This window comes from Aquarana catesbeiana, linkage group LG07, assembly GCF_042186555.1.
Source record: "Aquarana catesbeiana isolate 2022-GZ linkage group LG07, ASM4218655v1, whole genome shotgun sequence".
NCBI classification, from domain to species: Eukaryota; Metazoa; Chordata; class Amphibia; order Anura; family Ranidae; genus Aquarana; species Aquarana catesbeiana.
The window spans coordinates 280,490,506-280,505,260 of NC_133330.1; positions in this window are offsets into that span (position 1 = coordinate 280,490,506).

The following is a 14,755-nucleotide window of genomic DNA, read 5'->3' on the forward strand; positions in this document are numbered from 1 at the left end:
CCTATCCGTGCCACCTATCATTGGCCATAAGTGCCATCTATCAGTACCACCTATCAGTGTCCATCAGTGCTGCATATCACTGCTGCAAATTAGTGCCTCCTCATCAGTGCCCATCGGTGAAGCCTATCAGCGCCCATCAGTGCAGCCACATCAGCGCACATCAGTGAAGGAGAAAAATTACTTATTTACAACATTTTCTGACAGAAACTAAGAAAAAAACTTTTTTTTCAAAATTGTCAGTCTTTTTTCTTTATTTTAGCGAAAAATATAAAACTCAACAGTGATTAAATACCACCAAAAGAAAGTTCTATTTGTGGGAAAAAAAATGATAAAACTGTCATTTGGGTAAAGTGTACCATGACTGCTCAATTGTCATTCAAACTGTGACAGTGCTGAAAGCTGAAATTTGGCCTATGTAGGAAGAGGGTGAATGTGCCTTGTAGGCAAGTGGTTAAAGTAGGTGTAAACCCAATCTCATATAAGCCTTAACAATGGAATTTCAAAAGTAATTTTCAATATTTTAAATCTGCTGCTTTCAATAAAACAATACCTGGTGATCTTGCCTTGAAAGTCCTTGTGCAGGTATTTCCTTTTGCCACTTGCCCACTGGGCACATAACCCCCTTCCTAACCAGGCCAATTTTCAACTTTCAGTGCTCTCATTTTGAATGACAATTACTCAGTCATGCAATACTGTACCCATATGACATTTTTGTCTTTTTTTTCACACAAATAAAGCTTTCTTTTGGTAGTATTTACTCCAACATATTTTTATTAATTTTCTTAAATTTTATACAAGCAACAGAACACATTTACATACACAAAATATAGTCATTCAGAATACACATTTGATATTCATTAAAGTTATATCTACTAAATTATTCAGCTTTCGTGATTGTATATTTCTTAAAAAAAAAACCCTCCTCTATATATTCTGAGCAACAAGACCACATAAAAAAAAAATAATAATAATAATATACTTTTGGTAGTATTTAATCACCACTGGGTTTTTGGGGGTGTTTTGCGTTATAAATGAAAAAAGAAAAAAAAAATTGTAAAATAATGCATTTTTCTTCCTTTCTGTTTTGCAAATTAGTTTTTTAAAATAAATTTTGGCCCAAACTTATACTGCTACATACAGTTGTGCTCTTAAGTTTACATACCCTGGCAGAATTTATGATTTCTTGGCCATTTTTCAGAGAATATGAATGATAACACTAAAACTTTTCTTTCACTCTTGGTTAGTGTTTGGCTGAAGCCATTTATCATCAGTCAACTGTGTTTACTCTTTATAAATCATAATGGCAACATAAACTAAGCAAATGGCCCTGATCAAAAGTTTACATACCCTGGTGATTTTGGCCTGATAAAACATGCACACAAGTTGACACAAAGGGGTTTGAATGGCTATTAAAGGTAACCATCCTCACCTGTGACCTGTTTGCTTGTAATTAGTGTGTGTGTATAAAAGGTCAATGAGTTTCTGGACACACTGACAGACCCTTGCAACTTTCATGCAGTGCTGCACTGACGTTTCTGGATTCTGAGTCATGGGGAAAGCAAAAGAATTTTCAAATGATCTGCAGGAAAAGGTAATTGAACTGTATGAAACAGGAAAGGGATATAAAAAGATATCCAAGGAATTGAGAATGCCAATCAGCAGTGTTCAAACTCTAATCAAGAAGTGGAAAATGAGGGGTTCTGCTGAAACCAAACCACGGTCAGGTAGACCAACTAAAATTTCAGCCACAAATTGTTCGGGATGCAAAGAAAAACCCACAAATAACTTTAGCGGAAATACAGGACTCTCTGAAAACATGTGGTGTGGCTGTTTCAAGATGCACAATAAGGTGGCACTTGAAGAAAGATGGGCTGCATGGTCAAGTCGCCAAAAGAAAGCCATTACTACGCAAATGCCACAAAGTATCCCGCTTACAATACGCCAAACAGCACAGAGACAAGCCTCAAACCTTCTGGTACAAAGTCATTTGGAGCGATGAGACCAAAATTGAGCTTTTTGGCCACAACAATGAACGCTACATTTGGAGATTCGTCAACAAGGCCTATGATGAAAGGCACAGAGGTGGATCGCTGATGTTTTGGGGATGTGTGAGCTACAAAGGCAAAGGAAATTTGGTCAAAATTGCTGGCAAGATGAATGCAGTATGTTATCAAGAAATACTGGAGGAACATTTGCATTCATCAGCCAGGAAGCTGCGCATGGGACGTACTTGGACATTCCATCATAACAATGATCCAAAACACAAGTCCAAGTCGACCTGTCATTGGAAACAACAGAATAAAGTGAAGGTTCTGGAGTAGCCATCTCTGACTCCTGACCTCAATATCATTGAGCAACTCTGGGGATATCTCAGACGTGCAGTTCATGCAATACAGCCCAAAAATTTACAGGAACTGGAGGGTTTTTGCCAAAAGGAATGGGCTTTACCATCTGAGAAGATAAAGAGCCTCATCCACAAGTACCACAAAAGACTTCAAGCTGTCACTGATGTTAAAGGGGGCAATACACGGTATTAAGAACTGGGGTATGTAAACTTTTGATCAGGGTCATTTGGGTAGTTTCTGTTGTCGTTATGATTTAAAAAGAGTAAACACGGTTGATTGATAATAAATGGCTTCAGCCAAACACTAATCATGAGTGAAAGAAAAGTTTTTGTGTTATCATTCATATTCTCTGAAAAATGGACAAAAAATCATAATTTCTTCCAGGGTATGTAAACTTATGAGCACAATTGTATCTTTGGTAAAAGTAACCAAAATCAGTGTATATTATTTGGTCTTTGTGAAAGTTATAGAGTCTACAAACTATGGTGCCAATCAGGGGAGGGCTGGCAGCCTTAGGCCTGGGGGGCAAGTCCAGTCAAGTGGCCCATAGAACCGGTGGTGGCAAAGTGATGGATCGGAAAAACAGTCTCTAAGGTTTTTCATGATCACAAAGGTGTGTGTGTGTGTGTGTGGCGGGGGGGGGCAGGGAGGACAATGTGGCCCTCCAGGGCCTGTGGGGGACTTGTACTACCATGGCCTCCAGGAACTAAACTGCAAGCAAGTCCCTGTATGAATCCCTCAGAGCTGAGGACCTGACCCCCCCTCTGCAACTAGTGACGAACTACAAGTCCCAGCATTAACCCCTGAGATCTAAGGATGTGTCCCCTTAGATCCCATGGGTTCATGCTGTGCCCTGTAGTCCTTCACTAATTGGGGGGGTGACACATCCTCAGCTCTGAGGGGTTTAAGCTGGGACAGTGGGACCTGTAGTCCTTCACTAGTGGGGGGAGGGGGCAGGGGTGTGTGACATATCCTGAGCTCTGAGGGGTTTATGCTGGGACCTTTAGTCCTTCACTTTTGGGGTGTCACATCCCCAAAAGTAAAGGACTACAAGTCCCAGCATGAACCCTGGCTGAGATTTAAGGATGTGATCTCCTCCTCTGCTGCTGGCTGAAGCTCCCATGACACACATATGTTCTAATTCATTCCCTGCTCCCAATGTCACCTCAGGCAGCTTGACCAGAGGCTCTAATAGGCTTCAAAATAGGGTGGACTCAGAGCGCAGAGCATTGCGCTCAGAGCCCACCCGGGTGTGTTAGAAAAGCAAATGAATATTTGCTTTTCTAACACTGAACCGCCTCTCCGCCAATCAGGAAGAGCGGGTCTGATACCCGTCACCTGATTGGCTGAAAGGACAGGCGCTCCTATTGGATGTCTAGCAGGAGGAAAAGCACGGAGTAAGCATAGAGAACACAGGAGCTGCTGCCTGTCCCACAGCTCCCCGACATCACTCGCTGCCTGACCCGCCACCAAGATGGGGGAAGTGCCAGTCAGACAGCGGGCGAGGTGGGGTGCTGGTTAAATGCTGATAGGGGGGTAACATTGGATGCATTTGATGGGCACAGTGGCTGCATTTAATGGCAGAGTGAGGCTGCAATTGATAGGGGTTTTTTAGTTTGCACCCCCCCCCAAAAAAACATTTTGAGCACCAGCCACCACTGACAGAGAGAGACATCGCTCCAAATTGTCCATGCACAGAGAGACCACTAAGGAAAATTGCTTGATTCCTTTCTCAACATAGTAAAGCCTTGTACACACCACTAGTTTTTTTTTTTGCTCAATCCAGCGAGTTGAACAAAAAAAAAACAAAAACTGACAGCTCTGGTTGGAGCTGCTGAGCATGAGCAAAAGTGACCTGAGCATTGATCACTTTTCAGCAGAGTGGCAGTAGCTGCTGCAAGTGTGTACAAGCCTTTGGACACACACTGGTGTGCTGCGGTTTGGCCGCAGTGCTTATGTACAGTTTTTCTTAGCCACAGTCTCATAGGCTTCTTTTAGGTTGTGCATTTTATGCTGCAGTTTTTTTTTATAGCGCACCAAAGATGCAGCTGTTTTTGTGCACTTTCAGAAAATGCAGCAAAAATGTGCAAACTAATAGAAGTCTATGGGACATGCAGGAAGACAGTGAGATCACCATCCCTGCAGCAGACCAGTGTGAGCCCACATCATAGTACATAGGAGCAGGTACTGTACACAGGCTGCTGAAAGAAATGGGCAGCACAGTGGCGCAGTGGGTAGCACTCTCGCCTAGCAGTAAGAAGGGTCGCTGGTTCGAATCCCGACCACGACACTACCTGCCTGGAGTTTGCATGTTCTCCCTGTGTCTGCGTGGGTTTCCTCCGGGTACTCCGGTTTCCTCCCACACTCCAAAGACATGCTGGTAGGTTAATTGGATCCTGTCTAAATCGGCCCTAGTATAGGTATGAATGTGAGTTAGGGACCTTAGATTGTAAGCTCCTTGAGGGTATAGGGACTGATGTGAATGTATAATATATATATGTAAAGTGCTGCGTAAATTGACGGCGCTATATAAGTACCTGAAATAAAGAAATAAAGAAATGTCCTTATCTGCAGAGAGAGGAGGGGAGAGAAATTTAGGAGAGAGAAGGGAGAGAGGCCGGTCACAGATCACTCACTTGAAAGGAAGGACTCAGCAGGCAAAAGGCTCAGTTATCAGATTCTAGAGCGTCCCATACAGAACTCAGACGGATCACAGTTTGAACATTCCCGCCCACGCGTTCTATTCACAGAAGCAGCACACAGGCTGCCCGGAGTGTGGGGCGGGCACAGTGAGAGAGGGGGCTGGAGGAGGCAGAGCGGATCCACCCTCTTCTATTCAGCTGTGCTCTGAAGGACACAGAACTGTCAGCTCAGAAGCCGGGAACAGCACTGTGACAGGACAGATGTCCGGTCACAGCACAAACGTTCCTGCAGCTTCTGGGCTGTTATCCAGCCCTGCCAGCCTCCCTCTGGAGTCACCCGAGCAGTAATACTCGGCCAACTGCACATGCTCAGTTCCCAGCTGGCAGCACATCGGCTTTTTCACAGGGAATCAGAGCGGCCTGGGGGGAAATTGCATCCCTACCCCCCGGCCCAGCCCGCCCCTGGTGCCAATCATTGAAACTTGATCACATCTGATGTACTAACTCATCTCTTGAGAAACTAACAAGCCAGAACAGTACAAATACCCCCCAAATGACCAATTTTTGGAAAGTAGACATTCCAAGGTACTTAGTAAGAGGCATGGTGAGTTTTTTGAAGTTGTAATTTTTTCCCCAAATTCTTTGCAAAATGAACATTTATTTTTTCACAAAATTGTCATATTAACATGTTATTTCTCTCACATGGCATATGCATACTTGCAACTACACCCCAAAATACATTCTGCTACTCCTCGATACCACATGTGTGAGACTTTTTCACAGCCTGGCCACATATAGAGGCCCAACTTGCAGGGAGCACAGTCAGGTGTTCTAGAACATAAAATACACATTTAATTTCTGGTCTACCTATCACACTTTTGAAGGCCCTGGAGCACCAGGACAATGGAAACGCCCAAAAAATGACCCCATTTTGGAAAGCAAATACCCCAATGTATATTCTATGAGGCATAATGAGTCTTTTGAACATGTCATTTTTTTCCGACAAGTATTTGGAAAATGTGTAAAGAAAATGAAAATGCAATTTTTTTACACAAAGTTGTCAATATATAAAATATTTCTAACACAAAGCATGTACATAGCAACAATTACACCCCAAAGCACATTATGGTACTCCTCCTGAGTATGGCGATACCACATTTGTGAGACTTTTACACAGCCTGGCCACATACAGAGGCCCAACATGCAGAGAGCACAGTGTTCTACAGACATAAATTACACATCAAATTTCCTGACTACCTAGTACACTTTTGTGAGGCACTGTAGGGCACTGATGGCACTGTAGTGGCACTGATGGGCACTATAGTGGCACCAATGAGCACTGTGTTGGCATGGATGTGGCACAAATGAACACTGATGTGGAACGGATGAGGCATGGATGAGCACTGATGTGGCACAGATGAGCACTGATGTAGCACGGATGAGGCACAGACGAGCACTGATGTGGCATAGAAGAGGCATGTATGAGCACTGATGTGGCATGGATGAGGCACATATTAGCACTGATGTGGCACGGATGAGCACTGATGTGGCACGGATGAGCACTGATGATGCATGGATGAGGTACGGATGAGCACTGATGTGGCATGGATGAGGCACAGATAAGCACTGATGTGGCACAGATGAGGCATGGATGAGCACTAATGTGGCGTGGATGAGCACTGATGTGGCACGGATGAGGCATGGATGAGCACTGATGTGGCACAGATGAGGCATGGATGAGCACTAATGTGGCGTGGATGAGCACTGATGTGGCATGGATGAGGCACATATCAGCACTGATGTGGCACAGATGAGCACTGATGTGGCATGGATGAGGCATACATGAGAACCGATGTGGCATGGATGAGGCACGGATGAGTACTGGTGTGGCATGGATGAGCACTGATGTGACATGAATGAGGCACGGATGAGCACTGATGTGGCATGATGTGGCACGGATGATCACTGATGTGGCACAGATGAGCACTGATGTGGCATGGATGTGGCACAGATGAACACTGATGGGGCATGGATGAGCACTGATATGGCATGGAGGGGGCATGGATGAGCACTGATGGGCACGGATGAGCACTGATGTGACATGGATGAGGCACGGATGAGCACTGATGTGGCAATGATGAGGCATGGATAAGCACTGATGTGGCATGGATGTTGCACTGATGTGGCATGGATGAGCACTGATGTGGCATGGATGAGCACTGATGTGGCATGGATGAGCACTGATGTGGCATGGATGGGCAAGGATGAGGCACGGATGAGCACAGATGTGGCATGGATGAGCACTGATGTGGCATTGATGAGGTATGGACGAGCACGGATGAGGCTTGGATGGGCACGGATGAGGCTCAGATGGGCATGGATGAAGTGTGGATGAGCACGGATGTGGCACGAATGAAGCACGGATGAGCACTGATGTGGCATGGATGAGGTATGGATGAGCCTGAATGAGGCATGGATGGACACCGATGAGGTATGGATGAGTGCGGATGAGGTATGGATGAGCACAGATGAGGCATGGATGGGCATGGATGAGCACTGATGAGGCACAAATGAGGCCTGGCTGAGCACTGATGTGGCATGGATGAGCACAAATGAGGCATTGATGAGCACAGATGAGGCATTGATGAGCATGGATGAGGCATGGATGGGCACTTCAGATTCAGCCCACTCACATTGCTGCACTGTCTCTCTCCTTTTCTCACACGCTGTACCAGTGTGAGTAGAGGAGAGAGCTGAACTGCCGGTTTGTTGACAAGTGATCGCTTCGTCATTGGATAGAGCGATCACGTGATAAAGGGTAGTCTTTCCCCTACAACCATTCAAAGTTCAGAATTTACACAGGATCTCTCAGCTCTGAAAAGCAGGGGGTGGGGAGCTCTGAGTGCTAATTGGAGGGAACACCCCTCTTCCCATTGCACACAGGAACAGAGATGAGGCTGTCAATTACAGAATGTGCCCTCCTCTGTCACCATTGTTCTCTTGGTGTCAGACAAACTTGTCAAAAGTGACTCATTGATTGACTTCTGTATAACCAACCTGGCCATAGAGGGAGTAAACATTTAGATCCATGTATGGCTGGCTTAACTGTGCTCCTATGTTGTCACCCTGTCACTCAAGAGAAGCCCGGAGCAAGAACAAAGTGGTAGTGGAGGGCTGGCATGACGTGGGAAACAGTGGGATAGAATGAGAGAGGCGTAGAGATTGGGTGGTGACGTGTGGAGAGGAGGGGTCTAGGGGTGTTAAAAGAGTCTGGCCCCTCCCCAGCGTCACCATCAGAGCGCGGAGAAAGATTGAGATGGCCGACGTGGAGCAGCTCCTTAAGCGACTGAGGGAGGAAGCGGTGGCCAAGAGAGCTGGCTGGCTCCAAGCTCAATTAGCACTGGTGCTGGGGACACAGCATGCGGGAACAGGTACCGGGGGGGCGGGAGTCCGCACATGCGTGGAGGCCCAGGCCTCCCGAACACTTCTCGCCGGACCCCGCCCCCAAAGCACAACAGCGGCAACGGGAGTCCCATTCGGGTCCCCCCGTGAAGCGGCATGCAGCACCCGCAGGCTGGGGTCCCAGAAGGTATCTCACCCCACACAGAAGGAGAACAGCAGGCGGGGCCATGGGGACCAACTGAGCGGCTCCCAGGCCCGCCCGGCAGCAGGACACGGAGAGTACGGGCTCTGCCCCTGGTGCCATGTCAGCGGGGGTGGAGCTTCGGCGGTGGAATGAAACAGCCGCGGCCGCCGAGCCATCCCAAACTGCAGCCAGTGGTTCCAGTGCTCCAAAGGGACGGTCTGGCCATGTGACGGCGAGGAAGGAGACGGATGGGAGGTCTGATGGGAGCCAAGCAAGACACAGCAAATCAGCGCAGAAATCTGTGGACGGATCCGGCGTGCTGAGGAGGAGGATCCTCAGCATCCAGAGTGACATCACCTGGGGGGCTATCGATCGATGGTGACCTGGTATCGGGACAGAGATCGGAAGGAGAGCTGTCTGTATCGGAGGATAAGGAGAAGCCCCAAGGTTGGTCGGCAGCAATGGAGGCGACCGTCTGTTGGTGGGACCCTTCCTAGGCAGCCTGGTAAGTCCATTTCCTCTATTGTGGGTCAGCACGTGGGGGCGGCGGACATAGCGGGTGCAGTGGTGTCTGGGCCATGGGGGGAGGGGTTGGTGACGCGGGAGAACATGCCTGCGGGGCCAACTGGTGAGCGCGGTCACAATGCTGCCGGGGCAGATACGGGCTTACAGGGGTTCCTGATAGGGTTAAAAGACTTGGTAAATTGTTTTGAGGCTGGGGTGGGAAGCCAGGTCAGCCCGGCAACGGCTTTGGTACTCCAGGTGGGGGAGGTAGGGGCCCCGGGTGACAGTGGGGCGGAGAGTGCTCCCGTCTTAGGGGCGGCGGTTCCCGCTGTAGTGGGGATGGTGCAGACACAGGTGGCATCTGCAGATAAGGCTTCTGGGGGGGAAAAGGCTGGGATGGTGGTGGAAGCCGCTAGCAAACAGGAGGCAATCAGGTTTTTGGCCAATTCGGCCAAGTGTGAAGTTTACGTGTGTTTTGAGGGGCCCCTGGGAGCTCACCTGAAGCCAGAGGTACGTGAAAGGATTTGGAAAGGGGAGTATGTGGAAATATTTTCATTGCTGCCGCTGGAAAAGTTCAACCTGGATAGGGTGAAGCCAGAGGAGTCCAGGAAGGAGGACGAGGAGAAGAGGCGGTACAGGTTGATACCCCGGATGTACCCCATCTGGTTGCAGGCGTTTGCCATTATGGCCAGCGTGATTGGGGAAAAGAGCCCTGAGCACTGCTCGGCGCTGTTCTGCTACCTGGATGCCATGGGAGTAGCCTATAGAGTCTACGGGGGCACCGCATGGCTGCGCTATGGCGAGCAGTTCTGGCAGCGCAGAGCCATACGTCCGTCTTTGAGGTGGGATCACAAGGACATTAGTCTATGGATGAGGCTCATGACGTTGGCGTGGGCTCCAAAACAGGTTTTTTGGGGGGGGGCTGTGGAGCTGCTACCCTTGGACAATCGGCCGGAAAAAAGAAAGGGGTGTGCTGGCAGTACAACGAGGGTACTTGCAAATTCAGGGGTTTGTGCCAGTACAAACATAAGTGCTCAGGGTGCGGAGGTGCCCACCCAGTGTCCCGCTGTTTTAATCAAGGAAAAGGGCGTTCCGGAGAGTCTGGTAACAAAAAGGAAGACGCCAGTGAGGGTGGAAAAGATGCAACCTTTTCTCGATAGGTACCCAGACAGAGAGGCGGCACGGGTGTTGGGACTAGGTTTTTCGGAGGGGTTTTGCATACCTTGTACATTGGCCGAGGCTCCTCCTAGGTCCCGGGACTTGCGCTTGGCTATGCAACATTCTGAGGTGGTTTCTGAGAAACTACAGAAAGAAGTAGTGCTGGTCACATGGGTGGCCCTTTCCCGTCTATCCCTCTAGCTAATTTGGTGGTGTTCCCGTTGGGGGTGGTGCCGAAGAAGGAGCCCAATAAATGCCGGCTTATTCATCATCTCTCTTTCCCAAAAGTGGGGTCAGTTAATGATGCTATCCACTCGGAGAAGTGTACCGTCAGTTATACTTCGACGCTGCAGTTTTTTGGGTACGCCATTAGGGGCAAGGGGCCTTGATGGCGAAGGCAGATGTTGAGTCAGCATTCCGTCTGCTGCCCGTCCACCCCGATAGTTTTCGGTTGCTGGGATGCTACTGGGAGGATGCATTCCACATAGATTGCTGCCTGCCCATGGGCTGTTCGATTTCCTGTGCGTTGTTTGAACAGTTCAACTCGTTTGTTGAATGGGTGGTTAGGGACGTGTCAGGAGTGAATTTGATCATTCATTATTTGGATGACTTCCTGTGTGTGGGCCTGGCCACTTCAAAGATCTGCGAGATGCTATTGACCACGTTGGAACATATCACAGACTGTTTTGGGATCCCGCTGGCACCAGAGAAGACGGAGGGTCCGACCACGGTTCTCAGTTTTTTAGGGACTCTGAAGCATTGGAATGCCAGCTGCCGGAGGACAAGTTACTGGCCCTCAAGGAGGAGATTTGTTTTTTGCTGGGATTGCGCAAGGTTCAACTGCGAAGGTTGCAGTCACTGCTAGGGAACTTGAATTTTGCGTGTCGCATCCTGCCGATGGGGAGAGTATTTTGCAGACGGCTGTCTGCAAGTACGGCAGGGGTCAAGGCTCCTACACATTATGTTCGATTGGTTTGAGAACACAGAGAAGATCTGAGGGTATGGCACTCGTTTTTGGAATCCTTTAATGGGCGGGCATTGTGGATGTCCGGGCCAGTGAGCAACTTTGACCTGGAACTCTACACAGATGCAGCTGGTGCATCGGAGTTCGGGGCATTTTTTCAAGGATAGTGGAGTGCCGGAAAGATACTTGGAGGAGGCTGCTTTCACTCGCAATTTGGTGCTACTGGAATTGTTTCTGGTAGTGGTGGATGTGGAGTTGTGGGGGGAGACTTTCAGGGACCTTCCACAGGGGTTAATCTCGGGGTGGTTCAGGTTATCAACAGGGTTCCCCCCCCCCCTCTCCTCTCTATTTCTATACAGGGTTTCCACCTCGTCTCCACCGGTGGTGCACATGTTACAGCACTTGGTGTTTTACATTGTATGCAACTGAATGTTTTTATCTATTCGGTTCACCTTCCAGGAGTGGAGAACGTTATAGCTGACAACTTGTCTTGCTTTCAGTGGGGACAGGTTCTGGGAGTTAGCGCCAGGGGTGGACAACACGGGGTTCCTTGTCCCGAGTGGCTTTGGAAGATAGCCCTGGGGTCGTCTCCAGATGGATTATATGGTCAGTGAGTGCTTACAACAAGGTATGACAAGAATGGCTAACTTTGATTCAGCAGTTGGAGGTGGACCAGGAGGGGCCAGAGGTTTGTCTTCTAGTTCTTTACTTTGAGTCACGGAACCTGGAAAACAGGGTGTCATTGTCGGTGTGGGAAAGAAGTTAGCTGGATTGGCATTCTTATTCAAATTTAAGTGGTGTCAGGATTTCACCAAAGATTTCAGGGTAAAGCAAGCATTGAAGGGGTATCAGCACTCTCAGAGATGTAAGGACATCAGGCGTCCGGTGTCATTTGAGATTTTGCGTAAGGTCATGTTAGCTCAAATGATTTATGTTCCTCGGCCTACGAAGCTGCGCTATTTAGGGTAGCTTTCACACTGGCGTTTTTTGGGGTGTTTAGGATTGGGGAACTGGTTAGCCCATCTAGAGCGGTGCATGGGGGTATGTTGGCTCACGAGGCCTGCTTCACAGAGGACAAGGTATCCCTCATTCTCCGTTGATCCAAAATGGATCAAGGGGGTAAGAGGGTTCAAATTTTTTCTCTGCCAGTGTCCCTGTTGTGTGCGGTGGAGGCAGTGAAGGGGTTTATGGCGATACACCCGGGGTCGGAGGGATCCTTTCTTATACATGCTGATGGGTCCCCTGTCGCGATTCCAGATTTATGTCAGGCCCTACCTGTTGGTTGATTGATAATGGGGGGGCAGTGGGGACATATGGGTAGTTATGATAGTAACATGCTGTGGTTATTTGGAGTTTTGTTTTTTTCTCTTTCAGATAGAAGGCAAGGCCTGGTCTGGATACTAGGCCACTCGTATGTTTTTTGGGGGACAAGCAGGCTGATTTTAGGCCTGAGGGGAGGCAGTTGGGCATTTCAAGGCGTGAAGCCCAGATCCGGTGGTTGGTGCCAGGCGTGTTATGGAGTAGGATGGTTCCAGGAGTGCAAAAATGTGCACGATTGGACAGGCCGCCGGACGTATAAGTGCTACACATAGGTGGTAATGACTTGGGGGTACGGTCCATGTTGGACATCACAAGAGACATCAAGTTTGATTTCTTGCATCTCCGCATGGCCTTCCGGATATGCTGATTGTGTGGTCTGACATGATTGCTCAGAAAAATTGGCGATTGGCTAGATCGGTGGAGAAAATTAATAAGGCGCGTAAGAAAGTTAACAGGGATGTTAGCAGATTTGTGGTTCGGAATGGGGGGTTGGCTATCCGGCATTTGGAATTGGAGGTGGAAACCTGGAGATACCTGAGAGGGGACGGGGTACACTTGAATGCTGTGGGAATTGATATGTGGGCCCTGGGTTTGCAGGATGGCATCCAGAGAGCGTTGAGGGTGTGGAAGGGCACCCAAGGGTAAGGTTTTTCCCTTGGGCGCTGTGGCGGGTGTTGGTCTTTGCGGGAGAAGGAAGACACCTTGGAAGGATGAGTTCGGGACCCATCGGTGATATGGGTCCTGATGGTGGTATTCCAGTTTAACTGGAAGTTGGTTAATGGGTGCACTGAGGTCAGTGGGTTGACTCAGAGCCAGCATGTCAGCGAGAGGCCTATTAACATATTAAAAGGTACCGCAGTGCCAGATTGAACAGATGGTAGGTGGAGGTGTCCGCCAAAGACCTATGTTAGTAACTAATATGGGTGTTTCTTGATAACAGATGTTTTACGAATATGTTAAAGTTTTAAAATTTTATTGGTTAATAAAAAAGGCTGTTATGGCCAATGTTTACTCCAAAAATTGGCATGGTTTCATTTAATGGGAGCAATGCTATGGGTTAGTGGAGTAATAAGATGGGTCGGGCAGTATGGGATAGCACATCTGTTATACAATGTCAAGCTTTCTATGCAGAATACAAGCGGCAATGTCAACACACATACAGTAATGCAGATATGGTCCAGTGTCCATTATTGTCATCAACAGTGTAAATGTCATGCAGCCATATCTAGAGTGCATACACGTAGACAGGAAGAGGGTGCAAGTTGCTTTTATTTATAATGCAATGCTACTGTAATATCATAATTTAATGCTTGGATTACTGATGTCCATTTACACACTGCCAATGAATTTGTTTTGTATCTTCCAGCTCTCTCTCTGCCCCCATTCTCAGTGTCAGGAATGCCAACTATGAAAAGTAATCTCTAATTCATTTTATTATATGTGTAGTTTTCACTAATGAGATACTTTCTTTGTCCATTATTGCAATTATCTCTACTTAATAGCAAAATTCTCTACCATAGAACAAGGGACAGCCTGCCATTTACCTTTATAAAAACGCTTCCAACAATCAAGACCTTTCAGCGTCTAAAAACAGAGATAGCAAACATTATTGTTTAGGTCTTAATGACACGTTCTATTTAGTACAGGTCAAAGCATGTCACAGAAAATACTTTTATTTCCTGGCATTTCTATGTTATTGCTCAGATAGGACGTTTTAAAATGTCTGCCTTTTGTAAATCAGTACTAACAGAGGTAAAAAGGCCAGTCCGCTTAAAAGTGATATTTTAGTTATAGACAGAGGCTGATGGGCAGAAACACCTGCTTAAATCGTGTGTGATAACTCCAGTAGTGAGATCACTCTTTAAAGTTTCAGATTCTATAACAGTTCTCCTTGGAGTCTCACTCTTTCTGCTGTAAAACAATAGAAAATTAATTACAAGGATGCCTTATACCCTGTACACACGGTTGGATTTTCCGACGGAAAAAGTGCGATCGGATTGTGTTCGGAAATTCCGATCGTGTGTGGGCTCTATCGGACTTTTTCCGTCGGAATTTCCGACACACAAAGTTTGAGAGCAGGCTATAAAGTTTTCCGACAACAAAATCCAATCGTTTAAATTCCGATCGTGTGTACACAAATCCGACGCACAAAGTACCGTGCATGCTCAGAATAAATTAAGAGACGATAGCTATTGGCTACTGCCCCGTTTATAGTCCCGACGTACGTGTTTTACGT